A 19,931-nucleotide genomic window follows, 5' to 3' on the forward strand; every position below is an offset into this window, starting at 1 on the left:
GAAATTCTTGCATCTTTTAGATTTCAGCTTTCATTTGAGTCATAACATTAGGTGATATTTCAAGGATCAATGTGGACCAGTTCTAATTAGACAGACAGAAAGTGTTGCAGTGACAACAATTGTAAAAAATATCCAACAAGCTCTAGTCACAGGGGTGTCTAAGGATTAAACCCAAGCTGGATTTCTTTCAAGATGCCACCTCTGCTGCTCTCTCAACTTGCTTTTCATCTCACCGCAAGTAAGAGGGTAGGTCCTTGTGCCTTTGGCACTTAGGAAGAGCATGTTTTAAATGAACAGATTCTACACTTTACATTCAATGTAAGGAAGGGCAGGGTGCTGGGTTGAAGCCACAGCAAGAAAGTTACAGGATTCTGAGAAAAGAATAAATGCCCCTATTTTTTCTGATAAAAAATGTAACGGATTATGCCTGTTTACTTGCTTTATTTATGTATATTTTCCTTTAGCCATTTATCTTGAATGCTTGACCCCTTTAGGCTAAGGCATTATTCTAATACCACCTTGCAGAGGCAGGGGGACTATTACATAAAGCAGGCAGTGAATCAAAGCTGCTGGCTACAGTTGTAGAGGGTGACACAGCCTCACTGACCCAGCTGGAAATTTCTACCAGGGATGTCATTTCTTTTCATTAAGATTTAGTTCTTCAAAAATGCTCAAAAAACACTTTAGAAAGCAAAAGACAGGGATTATGTAATAAGGCCCTCTGCACACACCCCATACTTCTATTTGAAGTAAATCCACTTCAAATAAGCAAGACTCTTTTAAAAAAAATCTTCAGCTTTATTTTTTCAATCTAAATTGTACATTGTACTGAATAACTTTTACATTAAAAGCATTTCCAAACAGATGCCTGTTTAGTATTTATTTTCTTCTCTCCCTACTCCCAACTGCACCTGAACTCCAAAGGGCAAAGGTATTCATTGGTCTTTTAAGGATGCACACCAAGTACCTAAACCACCACCTGGGTCAAAGCCGCCACTTTTGCCGAAAGAGTGCATCATTCCGACAAGGTTCATACTCCAAAGAGATATGTTATATTTACGCTGTGGATTGTCAAACCTACAGATCTAACCCTCTGTACCTGTGCAGCTAAGTCATGTTATCTCAAAGGCATCAATTAAAATATTTCAGGGTTGCTTGTGAGATAAGATTTTAATACAGATTAATCTAAACGAGCTGCCAAATAGCAGAGAACAGGACCTTGAAGACATATGACACAGTCAAGCAATTAATATGGAGGTCAGGAATAGGAGAAGGAAGTATCCGTGTGCCTGGGGCTAGAAGTAGGCATGGACGTGTTAAAATAAATTACAGTCACCTCCCGATTGTTTGTTTGTTTAAACAGTTCAGGCAATGGTTCTGCATGAGTATGATTACAGCATTTTCCTCAATTCATAATTTTATTTTTGAAGCTTGGAAGCTTATCTTCTGGAGTCCATCCATATCTTTGAAGCTGAAATTGGAAATTCTAACTGCGATCTGAGCAAACTTCCACAGTTGATTTGCCTTTTTTTTTTTTTTTCTGAAGCAAAGTCAGTTGAGAAATCTCACACTGCAGACCTTGTCTTTTCTCAGTGATTTATTAACTATTTTGATTCCATCTGCAAAGGTTTGCTCTGTGGTTTGTGCCTAACATTTTAAATGCTTAAGAGTCACGCAAAACGCTGTCTTCCTCAAGAAAAGTCAAGTCACCCAATCGGGAATATTTTATGTTTTGGTTGTAAATGAAGCTTTAATTCTGACCGTAGCCAGGCTGTCACTTCAGGGATGCAAAACACAAATGATCTTTTCCTGTATCTGAAAGACTACATGCCACTGTGTTCTGCCTTCAACATGTATAAGAATTTCTGCTATTTGTCAAAATGGTAACAGAACTGACACAGGAGTATCCCATAGTAGTAGCTGAATTTTACCCACATCAAAACATTTCATTTTGAGTCTCATGTGTTCTTGATACATGCCTATTACGTTTCTTTTTGTTCCGAACTGATGATCAGTGTTTGACTGTAAGGCTTAAAATACCATTAATTAGAGAAAGGACTAATTGGTCTAGTTTGGAGAAATGCTGATAATCAAATTGGTGTGCCTTCTTGTATTACCAGTGACATTTTGTAACAGTTTCCAGGTTTTAATTACGATGAGCTTGCATTTCAAAACAAGAATTAAGGTTTCTTATTGTTTCTTTTGTAGCCAAACATTTTACCCTGAGGCTACTAAGGAAGAAAAGACAAAGGCAGACATCTGCAATTTTTAAAGCAGCTTCTTATTCCTCTCCCTCTATTTACTAAAAAAGAATATGTGTTTAGGGTGGAGAGGGGGCATGTTGGGGGAAGGTGGGGAAGAAAGGGATGGGGAGAGGGGAGGGTGGGAGGAAAAGCAAGACCACTCACTTCTTGGGTTCTTGGCACTCCAAGAACGATTTGGTGATAGTTTGATGAGTCATAGAAAATTTTCTTGATAGATGAACAATAAAAATGAATATTTATTCATTTACCCATTTAAGAAACGTTTGAGTGCCTACCAAAAGCTAAGGCAGTGTTCAAGGTACTAGGAGAGTAGTAATAAATGAATAGCCTTTACTCCCCAGAGACCTGCAGAACAGTGGAGGAGATAAGAATAGAGTAGGTAAGCTGGGCGCAGTGGCTCAAGTCTGTAATCCCAGCACTTTGGGAGGCCGAGACGGGCGGATCACGAGGTCAGGAGATCAAGACCATCCTGGCTAACATGGTGAAACGCCATCTCTACTAAAAAAGAAATACAAAAAAACTAGCCGGGCGTGGTGGTGGGCGCCTGTAGTCCCAGCTACTCAGGAGGCTGAGGCAGGAGAATGGGGTGAACCCAGGAGGCGGGGCTTGCAGTGAACTGAGATCCGGCCACTGCACTCCAGCCTGGGCGACAGAGCGAGACTCGTCTCAAAAAAAAAAATAAAAATAAAAAAATAAAAAATAAAAAATAAAGAATACAGTAGGTAAGTATGCATGAAGAAAATACACAGGTAGATAAATGTGTAGAGAAAATAACTTATCTTTTATTTCAAGATTTCAAAATTATGAGGTAAAAGTAATTTGTGACTTCTGTTGAGATTTATGCCCTCTATTAGAGAAGCCTGAAATACGTAAGAGAAATCTAGATCAGTACTGTACAATAAAAATAGTATGTGAATCCTGAAGGTGAGACACATTATGGAATGTTAGATTTTTCAGTAGCTGTATTTTAAAAAGTAATAACAAGCAGGTGGAATTAATTTTAATACTATATTTAACCCAGCATACCCAAAATACTCTTTTTGGGTGTCAATAAAATAGTTTTATTTTTATGAGATGTTTTTTGAGATGTTTTACATTCTACTTTTCTACAAAGTCTTCAAAATACAGTATACGTTTTACATTTACAGCATATCTCGATTCAGATTAGCCACGTTTCATGTATTCAATAGCCACATGTGCCCAGTAGCTGCTGTGCTGCAGTGAAGTCTCTAGATTATCAGTTCTGGTTGTCAGAACCTATCTGTCCCTATGTTTTCTCTGTAATATGGGCTGTTGTCTTGACAGATGTTTCCTACTTATTATTCATTTATTCTACATTTAATAAATATAAGTTAGTTTTTAGGCATGCTGCCAGGTGCTGGGGGTGTTGCCGTGAATAAAAACAAAAATCTCTGTCCTTATGAAGTTTATATTCTAGTGGGTACTATTATCCGGGACAATCTCAGATTCCAAGATATATTTAAGAGTGTCAGCCCTTTTCTGCTATTTTATTAGGCAGTTTTCACCAACGAACATATGCTACATAGTCTTACTAAAACCAGAACCTGTCTTCCCTTTGAATAATTTCCACACATGAAACTCCAAAATATTCTTTCCAATTCATATCACTATGAATCAGAATGAAGTCATTGCAAATGATGGTCAGTGAAGAAGAAGAGAAGGGAGGTTGGAAAACGTCAGGCTTATTGCCTCAAGCCTTTTCTGCCATTCTTACAGTGATTGGAATACTCAGTGTATTACAATTTGTCCTCACTTTGTTAGAATCAACTTTGTTATCTTAAACACCCAATCATATAGCCAAATAACAACATTATCAACAAAAAGAAGTGTTCCAAAACCACTAACCTGGTAGCAACTCTAATGTAGGGGGTAAACAGGTATTTTATCACGTTTATTCTTTGGTTTTGTTTATTTTAATGCAGTCTGTCTTAGACATTTTCTGTTGCTATAACATAACACAACTGACTGGGCAAATTATAAAGAAAAGAAATTTATATCTCACAGTTCTGGAGGCTAGAAAGTTCAAGAGCAGAGCATGGTGCTGGCACCCGGTGAGGACCTTCTTGCTGCATTGTAACATGCTGGAGGGCATCACATGGCAGGAGGGCAAGAGCACGTTTGTCAGCTCAAGTCTGTTTCCCTCTTCTCATAAAACTACCAGTCCCATCATGGAGGCCCCACATTGATGACCTTATCTCATCCTAACTACCTCCCAAAGACCCCACCTCCAATCAACGTATGAATTTGGAGAATAAGTCTCCAACACATAAAATTTGGTGAACATATTCAAACCTTAGTAGAGTCCATGAGAAGATCTTCTCTAAGGGAAAATTTGCTAATACAGCTCGAAGCCAGTGTGTTCATGGGGACTTCTGTTTTCCAGCAGTGATTCTCACCCTTGGCTGAACCTGGGAATCAACTTCTTGTGTTTTAGAAATTCTAATACTCAGGCTAACTCCAGAACAATTAAATAAGTTTGTCTGGGGTGTGGCCAGAGCATTAGCATCTTTAAAGCTACAGAGATGATTGCTAAATCCAGAAAGGCTGAGCACCACTGCAGTAGGCACACTCCCCATTCTTTTTGCCTCCCATTGTATTGGGCATTAGCCACTTTAGCCTTTGTAATTTCCTGTCCAGGAAGTTAATCTAAGAACTTTCTTCTGTTGACGTGAATGTCAATGTGAGTTGCCTTTCTTCACTCAGTTGAGGACCATCTTTCCAATTTCCAAAAACCCCTTCCATCATAATCAGATGCCACTTCAAAATAAATTTTAGTGTCATTCACGTGACACTGGATGGCAGGGATATGCCCATGATGGGCATTTAATTATGATGCACGACTGTTTGGAACTTTGGGAGATGGCACTAAAATTTATTACAAACTCCACTGAACTTCTGAAACCATTTAGAGTCTTCACTATTCAAGTGTGATGGGGGAACCAGCAACAAGGGCATCTCCTGGAAGCTTGTTACAAATGCACATTCTCAGGCCTCACCCCAGACCGGCTGAATCAGATTCTGCATTTCAACAAGATCCCCAGGTGGTTAGTATGCACATTAAAGTTTAAGACGCCCTGGCTGAGTGTCAGTTACAGAATATATGTCACAAACTGAATTATGACATATTCATTGTCCATACTAATTCCAAGGGCTCTTCGATTTTCATGGATTTCAGCTTGTGTGTGCTGAAGCCTGTGGCAGACACCTTGCAGACCTGCAACCGTCTCTCTGCTGAAGAATCTTTGCTCTGAAGCAACCAATAAAAGGGATTTCTTTTTCCTTAAAGAGCAACTGAGGCGGAAGCATACCAGCATGAGCTTCCTGGTAAGTAACAGTTCTTTGTATTAGGCTCTGGGTCTGTTCTAATTCATTCCTGCTGCCTCTTTTGATGAGATATTTTTCACACCTTCATTCTTTCTTTGATCCAGATTTCTCAACCAAATATGCTTCCCACTGAGGGGTTAGCAACTATACTTTTATTTTCTTCAGCATGGGCCTGAACTTTAGCATGGCTCACCTTGACCCTGCTTCCAGGCAGAGCTCCTCCCATCTATCAGCCTCTCCATTTGACAGCCAATTGCTTCCTTTTAGTTTTTTTTTTCTTTTCGTAGTATCATTTACCTGAATTTGTGAAATACAGAAAAGCATTAGATATAGACTTGCAATGCTATGTCCTAAACAGTAAACTGTAAGGTCATTTCATTTTTTTTTTTTTTTTCTGGAGACAGAGTCTCATTCTGTCACCCAGGCTGGAGTGCAGTGGCACGATCTTGGCTCACTGCAACCTCTACCTCCCAAGTTCAAGCGATTCTCCTGCCTCAGTCTCCCAAGTAGCTGCGATTACAGGTGCCCACCAACACCCCTGGCTAATGTTTTGTATTTTTAGTAGAGACGAGGTTTCACTATGTTGGCCAGGCTTGTCTCAAACTCCTGACCTCAGGCGATCCACCCACCTCGGCCTCCCAAAATGCTGGCACTGTTGTCGTGAGCCACCACACGCGGCCAGAATGTCAGGTAATTTCTAATAGCACTTCTCTCTTCCTTATTTACTCCACTTCCTGGAAAGATGTTTAGCTTGTTCTTGTCTTAGTACTTCTTTTCTGCCTCTAAAACTATGTAGTGAAGTATGATCAATGAAGCTTAAAATATCTTAGTTGCAAAGGTGGGGGAAAAATAAAACTCCACAATTTTCATTTGGTAAGTCTCTCTCTCTTTATATATATGTATGTGTGTATGTGCGTGTGTGTGTGTGTATACACTGTATATATATTCATGGATTATGACATTTTCGTGGATATATACTGTATATATATACAGATGAATATAGATATAAAGATAGAAAAAGAGATACATATTATGTACTTGTACACACATAGCTACCCTCCTCACCACCTTTAAACCATAGAGTAACTGATATAGTATCATCTTGTGGCAGTAGTTGGTTATTTTTTTCTGGCTGGCATGCTAACTCATTCCAAGTTCTCTGGTTCTAGCCCTGATCATTCACTGCAGGTCAGCGGAGGAGGTGATCCTGACCTCACCATCTTCACAATGTATGTCATCCTCCTGGCAACAACATTTGTGCCAATCAGCGATTATGTGACCTGAGAAGAGCCAATTCCAAGTCTTCACTGGGACTGAAATTTCTTTGGGGATTCCAAGATGGGGCTGCTAGCAGTAATATAACTTATTTTGTGGAGAGGATCTATTGCAAGAGAAGAAATAAATAATTAGGAGAAAAGTCAAGCACAGATGTATAAGAATCTTATGGAATTCCTGAAACCTACCTTCCTATAGCTTCCTTTCTCTTTGACATACTTTCCCAAATTATTATTGTGGGCCAATAATTGAGTCCTTTGCTTATGCTGATTTGAGTAGGATTTTATCACCTGTATTTGAAAGAGTTTTAAATAATGTCAGTGTATTTCTACATTCAAATTGATGCAGGATTTTTCTCGGCCACTTTGCCAGCTGAGGACCTCCATGGCTGGCAATGTCGCTAAGCGTCGCTGGACAACAGGCCTGCCGCAGGAGGCACCCTGTCCACTCAGCCTCCTGGGCTATGCCTGGCTTGCACACTGGCCCGCATCCTACACTCACTGCAGGGTCCATGCTCAGTTTGCAGCTAGTATCTGAGTTTGGCAGTTCCCAAGTTCTTGTCCTGCCTCCAAGAAGAATGAAGTTGTGATGACAATCAAAAAGTAAGGAGGTGGGAGAAGAATTTTATTGAGCGATAGAACAGTTGTCAGTGGGGAGGGGATGCAAGGGTGGGCCGGGTCGGCTGGGTGGGCCCCACCCAAAGTCAGGTGGTCTTTCCCACAGTGTGGCTGTATCCAGGGCTTTCAATGCTCAGAATGGGGGAGCGCATGATGATTGGTTTGTGAGTATGCGGAAAAGGCTAAAACAAAGGCACCACTCAAAGATGGGCATGACATTGTAAAAAAACAATTGTTGGAGGGGTATTACAAAATAGGTGAAAGGTAGGGATCAATCAGAGGAGAGCAGGCCAAACAGGAAAAGAGGTTCTCAATCTGGTCCAGGGCTTTACTTGGGACTTGTAGCTTGACTTTCAGGCTATAAACTGTCTTTGGTTTGAAGGTAGAGTTTCACCAGGGACCTGATCCTACCTACCTAGGGATTTGTCTGCCTCCTGCTGCTATCAATATTTATTCACCTTCTTTCTATTTTGATCTCCATATTGCCAAAATGTTCAACATTTGTATAGCAGGTTAGACTTAAATGTTAGACATAAATTTCTTAGGCAAGTAATCAAAGAATTCTCACTTAGGCAACAAGGAAACTGTTTTTGGAGCAGGTCAGAAATTGAGCTGCTTTGGTGTTGAACATACTGACTTAAAGCTAGACTTTCACTGGAAAAGGCAAAGAAAGGGGATTTCCCTGACAGCCTCCAGATGGAACACCTTGAAACTGATATATACTTATATAGCTATCCATACCATACTCCTATAAGTTAACCAATTTGTGTTGTTTTAAGCCACTGAGTTTGTGGTGATTTGTTTTGCCAGCAATAGGAAACTAATCACTGATCAACTGCCTCATCTGAATCTCAGTTGTCAAGAGAGAATACCCCTGATGTGTGGCTTCTTTCGCCTCTCCAGTAAGGCCTGGCCACATCACTTCCTGCTGTGCAGTAGTGTCTTGAGTCCCCAACCTTTCATGTCTTTAGGGCTGAGCAGGATGGAAGGATTGATCCCACCACTAACTTCGGCTCCTTGCCTCTTTTGCCCATCTCCCAGCCATGGCACTGCCAGGGCCCATCTTACTGTACACTGCTTATTAGCTGTCACTGGCTGCGGCCTTCGCTCTGGGACTAAGCTTGAATCTAAGTACTAAGATCTTCTTCCTCTTTAGGACAGTGTTTCTCATTTGCTGCACCCCAGGGCTGGGAAGCCCTGTCCTATACACCACCAGGTTGGTAGATCTGAGAGAGGAAGGGATTTGGGGGATCATACATTTCTGTTTGCCTCTGGACTCTGCAACAAACTAGTAGCAGGATTTTGAACAAGTTGCTTTATTTTTCTGAGTGACAGAATCTTCCCTCCTTCCCTCCTCCTCTCTCCTCTACTCTCCTCTACTCTCCTTCCTTTCTTCCTCTTTCCCTTCCCTCCACTTCCTTTCTCTCCCTTCCCCTGCCCTCTCCTTCAACTTCCCTTTTTGAAATGTAAGAAAAAGATAATGTCCACCTCTTCTTAGTAATGTAAGAACTCTCTAACTGAGCAAACACACACAAAAAAATCTGTTAGGGGAAAAAAGTCTCTAAAGTCGAGTTTTTAATAATACTGAGTTTGGGGATGCCTCAATCACCTCCACTTAAATCCGAGAGTTTTTTTCTGTAAAGGGCCAGATAATAAGTGTTTTAGGTTTAATGGGTCATGCTTTCTCTAGGACCACTACTGAGCTCTGCCGTTGTAACACAAATGTAATCATAGACAATATGTGAACACATAAGCGTGTGTTTTAATGCAACTGCTTTTAAAAACAGGCTTAGGGGCCATAGTTTGCATACCTTTGATTTAAACCCTTGTGTTGCCCTTTGTCATGCTATACACATTGAATATTCTTCAACGCAAGCGAATAACGAAATTAGAAAACACCTTATAACCCATAACCCCAACCATCGCTGTTCTTACACTTGCTCATTCAACAGTTCAGAACACATTCATCAAATTCTAGCTCTGCCCATAACATTGCAGAATGTCTTTTATTCCTCTTTTTATCCAGTATTCGTGATTGCCGCGTTTAATTCAGCATTTCTCCATCTGGATTCCCTTCAGAGCTCCCAGCAGCGCTGAGCTTGCCTCAATGTTTCTTTTTTTTTTTTTTTTTGCTAGAGGATTAATATATATATTTATAATGTATATACACACTATATATGTATATATAATACATGTTAAAACGTTTACAGAATGTTTCTGCTATCTATAAATGATTGTAACTTTCCTGCCTGTCATATATTTTATGTAAATAATAGAATAAAAACATTTTAAAAACACAGAAATGTGTGATGAATACAGGAAATGCCATCTGCAATTCTCCCACCATATAGATCTTAGAGTTTTGAACTGTATTTAGTGGAAACTAGTTGCTGCCTCTCAGCCACTAGAGGATTCATATCTATGATTATTAGAGAAGTTGAATGAAGTGTCTTTCTAATGGCTGTTTCTCAAAGCAGATTGCAGGTTGGTTTGGTAAAACCAGATCATCAGTATGCGGCCAAGTGTTGCTGGCGCCTGCTCTAAAGCAATATGAGGTGGGCCACTTCTCCTTTCTTATCAGTAGCCACTCAGATCTCTTCATTCGTCTTTATTCGGGCAGCTCCTCAAATTTCCCACTGGCATCTTTATCCTGTCCTTTTAAATTTAATCCTAAGACCAAGGCCACAGGTTATATTGGTCAGATTGGTTTGACCTAGAAAATATGAGAGATATCAAAACAATTTATTTCAGTCGGAAAAACAACACTTTAAAATAAGCAAAATTCAAAATTTATTATGTCCAGGAAAGCTTTTGGTGACTTTCCCAGACTTCTGGTGAATGTAGAATAATTGACAAGTGGAGCTTGTTTGTCCATGGAGTGCAGCAGAATGGGTGATTTAGCAAATCACAGGCTGAAATGTATTTTAATAAACAACTTCCTCATTCAATTCAGCATTTGAATGTCTTGCTGCTTACTTTGATTTGAGGTCTGCAAGATCTAAATCTTTTTCAAGTGTTTCACAAAAATAACCTTCCCATGTGTTACTCACCCAATGCTTCATTAATTAACTCTCCTCCTGTGGTCAAAAGGCTAATAGAAATGACTTCTGGCAGTCCTCTCCCATGGACCGAAAGACGCCAATTATCTCCCGTTAACCATTCACAAGATCAAAGACACAAGCACACAGAGATGAGGGATACAACGATAGGGAAGCAGGACAAAAAACACCAGTTACTGAACTGATTGGTGAAATTGATGGATTTTCTTTCTTTTTCCTTTTTTCCTTTTTTTTTTTTCTTTTTCTTTTTTTTTGAGACAGAGTCTTGCTCTGTCGCCCAGGATGGAGTCCAGTGCCCTGATCTCAACTCACTGAAAGCTCCGCCTCCCGTGTTCACTCCATTCTCCTGCCTCAGCCTCCGGAGTAGCTGGGACTACAGGCGCCGCCACCATGCCTGGCTAATTTTTTGTATTTTTAGTAGAGACGGGGTTTCACCATGTTAGCCAGGATGGTCTTGATCTCCTGACCTCGTGATCCACCCGCCTCTGTCTCCCAAAGTGCTGAGATTACAGGCGTGAGCCACACGCGCCCAGCCTCTTTTTCCCTTTATAGGAAGCAGAATCACCTGCTTTTGCTCATTCCCAAATATGATTTGGAAACAAGATGATGCTAGCTGAGCTCTTTTTCTCCACTTGTTAGGTGTTACAACACTTGTAGTTCGGTCACCCTCTGATCCTTGGAAGACTGAAGAACTTTAACAGAGAGGGAGAATAAGAGTCTGTGATACAATAAAAATAAAGAGAGGGAGATGGGGGAAAAGCAACCTAGGCCATCTTCAACAGAACTTACAGAAAACAGACAAGAAAGGGAAAAATTATTTTACAAAATAGTTAATATTTTTCTCTTTTGGCAAGTGTAATGCATTTTTAACAAATTTTCAATTTCCCAAATACTTCAGATAGTCTTAATTTTTGTTATCTATGTACTTTCTCCTCAACATGCTCAGAGATACTTTCTTAACTTATAAAAAGAAGTTAGTCCTCATTTTTAGATGAAAGCCCAGTTTAAAGAAGTCAGAGTCCCGTAGACAGAAACAGAGCCCCATAGGCAGAAACAGCCTGTTCCTGCTGGGTTGGGTAGCATGGAGCCTCCCACTCACACCCTTCTCATGTGAAAGCACACGGCAGTGACTCACGTGGTGCATTTGAAAGATTCAAAAATGCCCCTTCCCTGCAGAATATCACCCTTACTGTTCACAAGGCTGTAGTAAGGTTCCTTCATTGAAGCCCTTTTTTATTTTTTTCTTCCTTTTTTTTTTTTTTTTTGAGGCGGAGTCTCGCTCTGTCGCCCAGGCTGGAGTGCAGTGGCCGGATCTCAGCTCACTGCAAGCTCCGCCTCCCGGGTTCCCGTCATTCTCCTGCCTCAGCCTCCCGAGTAGCTGGGACTACAAGCGCCGCCACCGCGCCGGCTAGTTTTTTGTATTTTTCTTAGTAGAGACAGGGTTTCACCGTGTTAGCCAGGATGGTCTCGGTCTCCTGACCTCGTGATCCGCCCGTCTCGGCCTCCCAAAGTGCAGGGATTACAGGCTTGAGCCACCGTGCCCGGCCATTAGTCCTTTTTTAAAGGATAAAATCTGATAGCAAGTAAGAATAACATTTACTTCCTTGAATTTGCTAATTAGACCTCCAGGCAACCACGCTAAAGAAATTAATACATGCATCACAGGATGGGTTCTTGTGAATGAAACGATGGAAGGAAAAGGAGAAGAGGAAGGCAGGTGAGGACTTTGCTATAAATGTTTATTGATTTCAAATGATCTGCTCCCCCCTTTCCCTTCCTCCTCCATACTCTCTTTATCCATCCCTCCCTCTCCCATTTTCCTTTTCTTCCTCTTTTCCCTTTTTTTCTTCTTTCAGGCTTCTCTTTCTTCCTTCAATTCTTCTTCAATATTCAGTGGAAAAGCCATGGCATGGGAATGAACACAATGGTCGGCATGGGAGGAAGGAAGGAAGGTGCAGCAGTCTGTTGGGGATGCAGGGCATGAGGACGACAAGAAGGGCATCTGTGGAAAGTTGGGGTGCAGGGGGTGGTAATGAAGGTGGCCAATCAGAAGTGGAAAGAAGAGAGCATCTACAGGAAGAGAGGACAGGGTAGCTTGGTCCACAGAGGGAGGAACAGCTAAAGTAAATCAGGGTGGTTTGACCCTGATTGTGGTAAGGCGGGGGCAATTGAGAAACGGGTTGCAGCAGGTAGTGAAGTGTGGGGGGCAGGTCAAAGCTAGGTGGAGGCAGCTGTAGTTAGGAGCTTGGGCACAGAGTATCGAATGCTGAATTAAGGGTGGCATATCCCTCCCACTTAGGGAGCCAATACTGGTCCCCAGCAAGTTGTCGAGATTGTAAGTAAGGACCAGAGGACACCTGTTGGGAGGGATATGACAGATCAATGGTAGATTGGTTACATATAAAGACAATTCTTATAGTAAATTGGTATTAGAAGGTAAATAGGAGCCAGTTTTTCACTGTTGGGAATAGATTGAAAATACAGAAATGAGGAAAGTTAGAATGAACCCTTCGTAGTTGATTTAGAATTGGAGTTATTGATGTTAACTTATACCTTTCAATACATATTTAGGGATAACTAATGATGTAAATGGCTTATTGCTAAATTGTTTTTGTTAGTTGTTGAATTGTGAGAGTTCTTCATACATTCCACATACAAGTCCTGTATCAAATGTATCTTTTTCAAATATTTTCTCCCCATTCTGTGGGGTATATTTTTTCTTTCATGATAGTATCCTTGAAAGCACAATGCTAGTTTTGATAAATTCTCATATATCAACTTTCCTCCTTTGTGCATTTGGTGTCATCTTTAAGAGACCATCACCTAACTCAAAGTCACAGAAATTTATGACTATTTCTTCTTCTAAGGAGTACTATAGTTGTTGGCTCTTATACTTCGCTCTACAATATTTTTGAATTAATTTTTGTACAAGGTATGAGGTAGGGATTCAACTTCATTCTTATGTCAACTTTTTTGATACTTCCACTAGAACTTAATTACAGGAGAAGTGGTTACAGGAGGTGGCAGGGAAGACTCAGTCAGTCCTCAGCTCCACCATCAATGACCCACAGTAATACGTAAATCGGTGGAGTGGGCAAGGAGAAGAGATAGCATAACAAGCAGTGATAGCACAGCCCCCAGGCTCCCAAGCTATCTATAGGTGGGTAACACTCTTTCAGTACTTTCTGCTAATGTTCACTTTATGATGCGAGCATTTAACTCATAATATTTAACGTTAATGCTGATAAGATAGGATTTACATCTGCCATATTGTTAGTTGATTTCCACGTCCTAAGTCATTTTGTGTTCTTCCATTCCTTCCTTAGTTCCTTCTTCATATTAAGAAGATATCTTCTGGTATGCTTTTAAAATTGTTTTTCAAAAAATTATATTTTTAGTTATTTTATAATGATTTCCTGAGAAATGACAAACATATATTTATACTGTTTTATATGTACTTACATAGCTGCTTTCATCAGTGCTATTTCTTTATGTAGTTTAGATTTACTATCTAATCTCCTTTTATTTCAGACTAAAGGACTCCTTTTCTTACTTCTTATTGGGTAGGACTGCTTGCAGTAAATTCTCAGTTTTTGTTTTTCTGGTAATGTCTTATTTTCCATTCATTCTTGAAAGATAGCTTTGCTGGCTGTGATTGACAGGATTTTGGGGTCTGCCCTTTCAGTATGTCATCCCACTGTCTTTTGGCCACCATTGTTTGTGGGAAGAAGTCAGTGGAAGAAGTCAAGGAATTTTATTGAGGATTCCTTGTATGTGATGAGTCAGTTTTGCCTTGTTTCTTTCAAGATTGTCTCTTTGTCTTTCATCAGTTTGACTATGATGTGTCTAGGTATGGATCTGAATTCATCAAATTTGAATTCATTTAATGGACAGATTAATATTTTTCATCAAAGTTGGTATGTTTTTGGTCATTATTTCCTCAAATATTCTTTGTGTCCCTTGTTTGCTTTCTCTTTCCCTTCTGAGATTTCTATTTCTATTATGTATATTTTGGTACAATTGATGGGATTTCACAGCTCTCAAAAGGTCTTCTCATTTTTCTTCATTCTTTTTTTTTTCTGTACCTCTCACTAAACAATTTCAATCGACATATCTTCACTTTTGTTGATTCTTTGCTGGCTCAAATATGTTGTTGAGACTCTTCAATGAATTTTCCATTTCCTTGATTGTACTTTTCAACTCAAGAATTTCTATTCAGTTCTTTTTTATATTTTGCCTTTTTATTTATATTCATTTTTTTTTGTGAGACATTATGCTCATACATTCCTTTAACTCTTTAGACTTTTTTTTCAGTTTTTGGAACATGTACTATCTGATTTAAGTATTTTATTTATCAGTTTCAAAAGGTGGACTTCTTCAAGGCAGTTTCTATTAACTGTTTTTTAAAAATTCATTTATGGACTATAGTTTCCTGGGGTTTTTTGCAAGTCACATACAAGTTTTTATTATGTTAAAAGCTGAACATTTTTAATATTATAAACTGGTAACAATAGAAATCAAATTCTCCTCCCTACCCAAGGTTTTCCATTGTTGCTGTTTGTTTAGTCATTTTCCAGGACTAATTCTATGAAGTCTGTATTCGTTGTCATGTGCAGCCCCTGAGGGCTCTGCTCAGCATAGAAGTCAGATTATTATTAGATAGAATTTTTCCAAATGCCTTGAACCAATATGTTTACTACCCATTGCTGAGGCACCCGTATGCTGACAGTGCCTTGGAACACATTTTCGTCTTTATCGGTCTTCAATTTTATCTTGATTTTTACTTTCTACTTGTTCAGAGCCTCAAGATCAGTCAGAGGTGGGAGATGAGTGTTTTATCAGCTCTTTCCTGGGCACATTCATTACCCTGCACATGTGCATGGGCTTTGAGATTTCCGGAAATACACAGAATCTTTGTCCAGGCTCTTTGCCCAGCTGGCATCACTGCATTAGGCAGCTGCAATGTTAAGCAACTGCTGATGGATTTTTTTTTAAAACAAATTCCCTCAGATAAAACTTTTCTCACTGAACAAGCTCAGGTCAAGTATAGACCAACTCTGTGAATGGGACCTTTGCAAGAAGCATGAAAATCGTGTTGATTTTCTGGAGATGGGGCTTTTGGGAGCTTCAAGCTCATTCTAACTCCCATTCATCCTGTTACTGCTATTTTTAATAGCTACCATGATTGTGAAGATTCTGGTTTTCAGGGCTTTCATGGAATTAGGAAGAAGGGACTAGAGCAAGTGCAAACCTCACAGAGCTCACTGTTATTTATAACATTAAGCTGTTTTTCTTGAATAAAGCTTCCCATAGTGTTGCAAACATTTGGATAATTTCCACAGCTCCCAAATACTTGATTATGATAAAGTTTTATAGTGTTCTTATCGCTTTCATGCAGTGGATTTTTGGAGTTCCTTACTCTACCATTCTGGAAATGCTTTCTCTATACTCCTCATGCAACTTTTCTGTTTGTTTTAAATTATTTTTAAAAACAATGTATTAATTTAATTACTTACTCTGTATTTCACCTTTAGTTCCTTGTATTTATCGCTTTTCTTTGGCCATATTCAGCTCACTTAGTCGAATAAGCATAGCTGCTTCATTAATTAGGGTTCAGTGGTTCTTGGAATCTATATATATTTCCACTGTGACAGCCATAAGCTTTAGTTTCTTATCTTTTCATTAATCATTAAGCTCATACCAGCTATCCTTACCTTTCCCAGTAATACCCAATAATGGCATGGTCTTCCTGGGAAAAAGACAAACTCCCATTGTCTTAAATTCACATTTATTTTGACTTCTCTATTAGAAGTTACATTTTGTTATATAAGCCACATTTCATATATATATATATATGCTTTACAATTCACACTGCAGGGAGAGCTTCATTATTTTTCCATTTCCATAGAAATGGCCATCACCGCTAATTTACAAAGGAAAATACTCTCCAGGCTTATCTATTATTGACCCAAGTTAATCAAGAGTAAACTAATTTTTGAACAAACAGCCAAAGGCTTATGTGACATCATAATCTTGAAGTAAAGTACAAATAATGTAGTTTATAGTGTTTATTATAAACCACTATGTTTTTTTGCACCTTTTCCTTAAGTTGACCATTATAGAAGTTACAAACCTTCTTGTTATTTTTCAATAGTTGCTTGAAGTAAACATCCCCCATCCTTCTTGTTTTCCCTCTCTCTTTTGTCTCAACATTCTTTGTTTATTTTCCCAATAATAATTTAACCTAAGAATTAACCTAAGAATACTAAGTCATTTCAATAGCTGCAGTGCTGCTTTATTCCACAAGAGGGCACTCAAATGGCTTTTTGTTGTTGTGATACTCTACTTTCCCACTTTTTCATATTGTTTGTTTTCCATAGTGGACTTTGAGGACAGATTTATCCCAGAGTCCTGCACTAAAACCAAGAAGATACATATATACATATAAATGTAGTTAATTTCTTAGAAACATTGAAGATTTATGTGTTGCAGAAATCAGAAGGTAAAAAGGAAGAGACTGAGATAGACCAGTGTTTTATCCATGACAATTCTACCTGCTTTCTCAGGGAAGATTTGGAGAGCTAGCAGATGACTCCTGAAAAGAAGGTGAATATCTGGAATATCTCATATGCCTATTCTATAATTTCCAAACTAAATGAAACAAGTAAAATCTTTTAAAAAAATAAAGCTTAGGCCCAGAGTGGTGGCTCATACCTAATCCAGCATTTTGAGAGGCCAAAGCATGAAGATCACTTGATACCAGGAGCTTGAGACCAGACTGGGCAACACAATGAAATCTTTATTAAAAATCATCATCATCATTAAACTAGAAAAAAATAAAGCTGAAAAAATAAATTCAAATAGATAAATGCTTGAGATGACTGTACAGAGATTATAAAAACAATACCTGAGTTTTGTCAGAATAACAGGTAGAGAACATATTAAGAAAAGATTTGATTTGCTGGAATTAAGATAGCAGAAAAAAATGGACACATTGATTTTATTATTTAAAATATTATGGCATACAACTACTACTAGAAAGTAGATGAGCAAACCTTAACCCATCTAGAGATGATAAAAATAGTTTTATTTTTCTATAAATGTAGCCTGATGTGAAGGGGTAAGAAATGGAGTAGGGAGGTGAGTATTGAAAGGATGAGACGTACTCTCCAGTCATCTTGGAAACTCTCTGTACTTTTCTGACTTTATGGGAATTTTCCTGGCCTGCCTGGTAAGAGAACAAACATTATAAATGTCAAATCAGGCAATATTCTAATTTGAAGATAACTAGGATTGATTATAGAAGAAGAATGCCTTTTTTTTTTTTTGAGGAAATATTGCAGAGTAGAAGGAAACTCTGGCACAGAATTGCCTTCATAGCTTTTATATTATATCCAAAGACTTTTGATGAAAGCCACCATCCCTTAATTTTGAATGGATTCTGATAATACTAGGATCTATGACTATTTGATAACTCTCTAACCACTAGGGGCAAAGAGCCATATCATCATCTTGCAAGATTATCCTGCAAAGCAAATGTAATGTTAAAATATTGCTTATTAGATGTAATTTTGGGCATCTTTTCCTTTCATTTTATGCCTTTATCTTGGTCCACAACCATTGGATGGTAGCTTTCTAAAACAATTATTTTAATCACTATCATTGGTGCTTCTTGAGCAACCAGCTAATATTTTAATAAAGAAGATCATTTTCCTAAATAGAGACAATGAGTGAAAGGTGAAAATTATCTATGGCTGAGTGAGTTAGAAATCACTATCATTTGATAGATTGCCTTTGGACATTTTGTTTTCGTTAAGTCTTTTTTAAAAATGTAACATCACTTTGGGGCAATGATATCAATAGTTTTAATAAAACTATTAAAGACTTTATGTCTTAATATACATTTCTAAACAGGGAAAAAATAAGAAATATTTAACTGCTTTGTGAATAATATTGACTTATACTTTTTTGAATATGTAGGAAAAAAGTGATGGAAGAGTAGACATTTGTTTTACCACATATTTTTTTTTTACTGCACGTCCGAAAGGCCTGTTCCACATCTGTTATTGTTCAGTCATCCATACTTCCCATTTGAGTTTTCCTAGCAGCATCTGGAGGGGTAGGGAGAATCAAACCGGTCTCCTTGGTAGCTGATCATCCTGCTATTGCAGGTTGGCAATTCTCTGCATCAAGCCAAAACACAAAAACCAATTATGAAGTCTGCAGATATTTTATCTCCAGCTGTTTGAAACACATGTGGCATTTATTCCATCCAGCGTACAGCTTACTTTATAGTGTGACACGCGGTTTGTTTGACAAATATCTAGACCTAGATGCCATGTTTGACAACTATCTAGACCTAGGAGCGTATTTTCAAGTCTCTACATCTTTGGAGGCATTTTTAAAATACATTCACCATTTCTGAATTTAACTAACAAAAGAGCAAAATAGCCTCAAAGACATATGTGTCTGTGTGTATGGGTATGTATGTGTACGTGTGTTTCTGAAGTAATTAGAATTTAGTGAAAACAGTATTATTCCACTATTACTTTTTGTTTCTTTTTAATGCCTTATATCCTTCCCTCAAAAAAATTTATGAAGGCCACTCAAGAGTAAGTGGAGCTTTAATATTATTTCATTGCCCGCAAGGTCCAGTATAACTTAAGAGAGAGGAAATGAATCTTTGAGGTTAAGTTTATTTACCATTTGATGTCAGTGTTGTGCTTTAAGAACAAAATTAATGGGGGTAGGAGGGTGTTGCTAAGGGCCGTGGGAATAAACTACTGGGGAACAAGGTTAATTTTAATGTGAAAGGTCATCAGCTTTAGATAACTCATCAAAATCTAAAATGACAACCTTTCTAGTATGGCAGTTCTTTTATAAGAAGTCAACCATCATATCCAACTACCTCTCATTTAAATTCAGAACCTGACACTTGTCAAACACAAGACGATCTTTTTCTTCTTTCTACTTTTCAAATAAAAGAAGCTATGCTAAGGTGCTTGCTAATCTTAGAGATCTAAAGTGCCTCCCATCATTTTAAATGAAAACATATGCATACTCAATTTCCAGATGAAGAAAATCAATTTAGCCATGCATAATGAACTGAACCCTGGCCCTCCATTTAATTTCTCAGTTGCTTGTGTTTACAGGCAGCCTTTCTTTTCAAGGGCAAATTTAATAAGGACAGTTTAGGAGGTTACAGGAAAGTGGTGTGCGAAACGAAACATGTGAAGTGATTTCAATTTAGATCTGTACTTAGCTGGGTCTGGGATTACCAGAGGTACCAAAGGCAGCCCCTCTTACAAAACACACATAGGCATTTGGTTTCCGGTGCTCTAGCCGTAACTTTTTATTAAGAATGCATACCA

The sequence above is a fragment of the Papio anubis genome, chromosome 4 (assembly GCF_008728515.1).
Source record: "Papio anubis isolate 15944 chromosome 4, Panubis1.0, whole genome shotgun sequence".
In the NCBI taxonomy this organism is placed as follows: Eukaryota; Metazoa; Chordata; class Mammalia; order Primates; family Cercopithecidae; genus Papio; species Papio anubis.